This window comes from Centruroides sculpturatus, unplaced genomic scaffold, assembly GCF_000671375.1.
Source record: "Centruroides sculpturatus isolate CEXI.00-Female unplaced genomic scaffold, Cexi_2.0 scaffold143, whole genome shotgun sequence".
Lineage (NCBI taxonomy): Eukaryota > Metazoa > Arthropoda > Arachnida > Scorpiones > Buthidae > Centruroides > Centruroides sculpturatus.
This window is the reverse complement of record NW_019384447.1, coordinates 941,613-948,440: the sequence shown is the minus strand read 5'-3', so window position 1 is coordinate 948,440 and position 6,828 is coordinate 941,613.

Below are 6,828 nucleotides of genomic sequence, written 5' to 3'. Positions count from 1 at the left end.
TTTCGGATTGAATGACGTTCTAATGGAAAGTTTTTCGATTTTCAAAGTCAAAAATCGAATTCTTATATTTATAAAGGATTACATTTTTTAAATAAAAACAAAATTTAAGGCTTGATTGTTTTAATATTTCTCAAAAAATTAAATATTACATTTTTAATAAGAATTATTACAGTAACATACATATAAATTTCAAGAAATATTTTACAGGAAGATTTGTGTATTAGGGGTATTGATGATATTAAATTTTAGTGGTTAAAAAAATGTATTCTGTAAAAGCATTAGGGTTGTCGGAACACCATAATCCATTTTTAATCTATTATTTTAATCAAAGTGCAAGAATAATTGCTTTTATGTGATAATAAAGTGTTTATATTTTGGCAACAGACTGTATAAACTACGCGGGAAGTATATTCTCGTAAATATTGCTTTTATAGAAAAATTATTGGGTTGTAATTTTAAAAAATATTAAACCTATAAATTCTCACTGTCATTTGTCCGAGGAGTTAAATGAAAGTGCCTTCCAGGAGGACTTTTATGAGGAACTGGCCTCCTGTTTAGTCGTTATTGACAGGGAGAAAACCCGGAAAACTCCAAGCAGCCAGCTTGTCCGATCGCGGCGCGAACCCACGACCGAACGTCCTAGTGTTTAGGGTCTGGTCAATTCAAGTGCGGGGACGGGACCGCTCGGCCACAGGTGGGCCTCTTAACTTAACTTTCCCACCTCGACTTCAACCTTTTATATCGATCGACGGCAGTCTTGATGACCAATCAGCGCTTCGTATCTCTGTTGGAGGTCGGCTGATGGTCTGATGGTCGACCAATCAACGACTACGCATTCAAAACCAATGGTCGCTTCTCCAGCCGACTTTTGCGGGATCGACCGTTACTAGTTTGAAATAACAGAAAAAAAGGCGGGAATCGTGCTTCCAGACTATTTTAATCCCGACACTGCGCTTTTTATTACGTGAGTAGCATCTTTTATTGGTTTTTAGTTAATTTGTAATTAGTAGGTACTTGAATTTATTGCACTAATGTAGTTTTTTTTTCTTTAAAGGTATTTATGACAGACTATAGTGATTATGTTTCTATTTAAAGAAAGTTTTTTCGTCAAACATAAAAAAGACGGAGATGCAACGTCGGTTTTGGTCGCTAAAGATAACAAAACAGCAGAGTGTAAATACTGCCCGACTATATTAAAAACCTTAGGAGGGTCAACCAAAGGACTACACACTCATCGTTCAACCGAACATGGCAAAAAAGTTATTACTGTAAGGCTGTTTTCATCAACTAGCCAAAGTGGCGATGGTGAAAAACCACCGCCGTTGAAGCGAAAACATAGCTCACTTGAGGACTTTTTTGTTAAAACTTAAACTTTAAACGACGTTTTAGCCCGAATGACAACCTTAGATGACTTTTCTTTTAGTGTTTTTGTAACCTCAAAAGATTTGAGAGCGTTGTTATTATCAAAAGGGTATTCAGATTTATCAAAAGCTACTTCAACAGTTCATAATCGTGTCGTCAATTATAGCTACAGAATTTGAAAGCATATAAAAACTGAATTAACTGCTTTAAAAATGAAGGCCAGCGCTTTAGTTCGAGTTTTGATGAATGGACATCGACTTCTAATACAAGATACACGAACGTAAATATTCATTCGGAGAAAAATTTTTGGAGTTTAGGCCTTATTCGTATCGATGTATCTTTGAAGGTGGAGACATGCGTTGATGTTTTAAAAGAGCACCTTTCTCAATTCGATATTTCACTGGACAGCGAAATTGTGGCAATCCCGTAACCGACGGTCCAAATGTCATGCTCAAAGTCGTGTCAATGCAGAGCACCAACTTTGTTTTGCTCATGGCATTCACTTAGCCGTTTGCGATTTACTTTATAAAAAAAAAAGTATAATCTGTATACCAGATGCTTCAGAAAATGAATCCACTGAGCTCCACGATGCAGACTCAGATGATGATGACGAAGATCTTGAATCTGGATTAGCCCTTGAAGAAAGAGAAAATTGCCCTGGATTTGATGAATGCTCGGAGGATGTAAGGATGTAATATAAAAAGTTCGCAAAGTTGTTCTTATTTTCAAAAGAGCGTCGTTGAAGAATGATACCATTCTTCAAAAATATGTGAAGATAGAGCGTGGCAAACAGCTAAGTTTACTGCTTGATTGCAAAACCAGATGGAACAGCTTTCTACAGTATGCTCGAGCGTTTTGCTTTTTTGAAAATTAGCGTCAAAAAGGCGCTTATAGATTTGAATAATCCAGTGCAATTGGAAGAGTCCGATTTCGAACTCTGAAATCATTAAAGTCTTGGCTTCAGTAAAATTAACTGTAGAAGCACTCTGTCGCACCGATGCGAATTTATGCACAGCTGACGCTGCTCTTAAGTTTCTTTTTAAGCAGTTAAATGACAGTAGTTCCGATTTAGCATACATTTACAAAAGCGCATGAAAGATCGCCGAAGAAATGAGCTGAGTAGCGTTTTATGCTACCTACAAAATCCTCATAATGACAATTTGGCTGACGATGATGAAATAAAGCGTACATTTTCAAGTCCGAACAAAGTCCTGATAAAAAAACCAGATTGTTTCACTAATTGAGAAATTAAATGGTAAAAAAATGATGAAGAGGAAAAACGAAATATGCAAGTCGAGCCTACAAATACAAAAAAAAGTGATTTGACGCTCAAAGAAAAAGCTTCAGCTGGAAATAGAAAACAGCATGAAAATGATGTCTCCTGAAGCATTAACCTGAGACCCACATATTAATTATATTACTAAACATACCGGCTTAATTTTTCAGGGCTTTACTCAGGTGGCTAGAAAGGATTGGGGCTATGTCCATCGTCTACGATTCTATATATATCCCCATAATTACCTATGCATGTGGCACATGGGGGTGAGCATCTATAATAATAAAGTGCATATAAAACGGATATTGCTCTCTTCCCAAAGAAAATGCTTATTAATCATAACTAAAGCGTATCGCACTGTATCTACTGTAAGTCTTTAAGTTATCGCAAGAAAACCCCCAATTGATTTAATAATCATACAAACTCAAAAGATACAACTGCTGAGACAGGGGAAGAATATTCAGACAGGCTATGTTATGCTTGATAACGAGAAGATTGAAAGGCCTGTCTCTTTTTTTAAAACACCTTTTTTAACATGCAGATATAACTTGATTTTTAGCAACATAAATTCTGCGGATATGGATATACATACTGTGAGACCCGAAAGGCCCCTGGGTCTAAATTAATATTTTATTCATAATGTTAAAATAATGTCATCAAATATTACTTTATTTTTGGTGAGAAAAATACTGTTTTAACGTGTGAAAAACCCAGATAACAGATGTTACTTCCTTTCACAGAAGAGAACATCCTCTGACTTTCCCTTATCTGGTTAAAAATCCCTCTCAGATGGGAAATGGTTACCCCTCATTCATTCCCCTTTCATCCGTTCTCATGAAAGAGTTACTGGCCGATGATTGGTCGAAATTCAGGAGATATAAGGGAAATCAGTCCGAATTCGGAGAGTTCTTCGACAGATCCGAAGCGTCAAACTCCACACAGTTTTCCTCCTGATGACCAACGCCCTTAAACGAGTCCCTTAAACATACTAAAACCAACCAATTATTAAAAAATTCTTTGACAAACAATTGTAAAGATAATTCCAAAGCACACTTTAGAGTGCTTTGGAATAATTAGTATGTTTATTATACACGTGTGTGGAAAAGTTTTTTAAACTTGATTCTTACAAATGTGTGCAAAGTTTACCACCCCTACCCATGGAAATATCATTGTAATTACCACCAACGGTTATTCACTGAAGAGGGACTGGAAAATATTAGACCAGCCCGAAATGCATTTGATGTAGTCTTTACAAAATAAATTTAATTTGCCAATAAGATTGCTGTGAGATTTGTCTACCAAGAATATTTTTGGGTTACAGAGACTAAAATCGTCATATTAACTAATATACAGCAAACCATTTATATATATTTTTTTATTGTTATTCTGTTAACTTTTTTATCCTGACACTAATTCGTATGAAAGAACTGTATATGATGAAATCCCTCTCAAACGTATCTTACTGTAATTTGATTATTCTGTTATTTTATGTATGTACTTTGAACTTTATCCATATAAACATTTCCCTGGTAATGCTTTCTGCGGAACCAGGATGTACAGTACATATTGTTTGTGCAATAAAACAATGAATGAATGAATGAATGATGTACAGCATCGTGCTCTTCGACGAAATTATCTTTAGAAAGTTTTAGCATTTTGCAAACATCCTTCATATCTCTGTTGAAAAAGTTGCACCAGAAAGATTTACACAACTGTAGTGTGTATATATCCAATGTACCAGAGCCCCTTTAGCCGCCACTCGAAAGCATCGAGCGACGTTTCCACTTCCCAGGACCAGGACCTAAGGGTTGGATTTCGGGAAGCAGTGTTGGTGTTATGTGACGGTGTCGTTTACTGTAACGAAGCGTGATATGTAAATGATTGGATGCGACGAACAAAATAATAATGGTTCAGTTGTAAATGTTACGGCGAGGGGTGTTTGTAAGGATGTGTTGTAATGAAACCGTCAAAATCCTCCAAATATTCGTGCTTCTTCGCACTTAATACAATTGGGTCGTGGATCAAAGACCTCGATGTCTTTCCATCTTTCCGCCACTCTCTGCAAACACCAGCGTTACGTCGTCGGTTCTTTTTCTTAGGTCGTCGTCTATCTCGTCCATCTATTTGTTTCCGGGTCTAAAATTCGTTTTGATTGATGTGGTAATACCTACCTGGCGCCGAGGACAGCTTAATGCACTCCAAAATGGGTCAGACGGAGCGTGTAATTTGTGGTATACCTGGCGCTAACTATTTATCAATCCCGTAATAAAAAGTATCGTAACTATATTAAGAATCCTCGCATTCGAGCTTTCGGGTTGCACGTCAGACGAAATCGTGCTCCCGAGCACTCGAAATTTTACGGCCCTACTACTACAAACTACAAATTTGTATTGTAAGGCCGAAATAAACGGTCTTACAATACAACGATCGTCTTGATTGTTTTTGTAATAATAACATCGAAACAATTATTAGATTTTCAAGTCAACTGTATGATTTATTAATTCTGTTTTTCATTTCAACATTATAGTACTTGTATTTAGTATTTCAATATTAGTTTGTCTTCATGAAATTTAAAATACCTGTCAGAAGCTTATATATCATAATGTTTGGTGTAGTAAGCCAGATAAATCGTGAAAAGAGAGACCTCCGATACAGTTCAGTCTAAGGAGGGTATTAATAATATGGATGAGTGAAAATAAAGCATAAGTGTGCTCAAAAGCATTCTTATATTATTTCAAATTTCAGAAAGAAACTTCTACCATATTTACATGATAATTCTATTTTTATTGTACCGGATCTTATTTTATTTACATTATTTTTACATATAAGAAATATGAATTTAAAATCTTAATAAATAAATATAAAATGTACTCCAAATCACATTGTGATATTTTAAAATACCACACCGAGAAAGTCGATTTTGAAAGTCATCGATGCACTTTTCATTTCATTGTCGGTATCTGAAAATTAGGTTCCAGTCTAAAAAGCAATGACATCTGATGATAGGGAAGCTGTTTTTCTGTAAGAAGCCGACTTCCAGGGGCAATCAGTTAATTGCGCGTCAGGGTCCATTCGTATTCGTTTGTTCGATAAGCCAGTAAAAACCGTAGACTTTTCTAAATGTATTTTTAAGAAATTATCCGACGTACTTAATAAATAAACAAGTTCGATATAATTACCTCTGTTATGAGATTCAATAGATTCCCTATGCTTTCTTTTTTTATTTCTAATAATGATATGGCGTTTGGCAGCCGTTGTTGTCAGTCCAAAAGTTATTTTAGCTAATTGCTTAATTGAAGCATGCGATAGAATAAGATACCTAAGTTACTTAGGTCCTTTTTTCTTGTTCTTTTTTATTTTCTTGAATGAATTTTATATAATAAAGGACTCCTGTAAAACACGCAATATTCTCATGATTCTTGTTAATTTGTTAACAGTCGTCGCTAAATAGCGCTAATTTCTAACATGGTGGCTACCGTGTGAAATGTATTAAACTTTGTCTATAAAGTTTATTACTACAGCAATACATATTCTTTTATCATGGAGACCTCGTAAACTAAGTTTTTGAGGAATAGTGAAAGAAAGCCTGAAAATCTTACGGAAGCCTTAAGATGAAGGAGAGCTAAGATATGAAGAATACGAATCATTGGAACAACTGTCACCATAATGAATTAAGCCAGTATCTTTCATGTTCATAATCAAGTGAAACAAAAGTGTATACTAGAAATAGGCAATTTCGGTACTTATAAATAAAGTTTTATAGTTTAAGGACAAGTGGGACTGACTGAAAGTATTTTATTGAATAAATAAAAGTTTTTTTAAATATAATTAAAGTACCTTTTAAATACACTTATCTTATACGGTTAAGATAACTTATCTAATATTGTTAAGAAAGAAATGAACCTGTATGAGTCTTTAAATTATACTCGGAGTTATAACCTAGAGCGAGCTTATAAATATTTACTAACGATTCCTTCAACTTCCATCGAACCTGAACGCACTTTTTCAGCAACTGCATATTTGTGCAACAAATTGAGAACAGACCTGGTGATGAGACACTGGATACGTTGTTATTTCTCAGATAATATTTACGCAATTCAAATTAGAATGTTCCTATTAGATTAGTTATAAAATATTTAAGAAAACTGTGACTGATTAATATTATTTTTAAATACTTTTTGCTAAGAAAC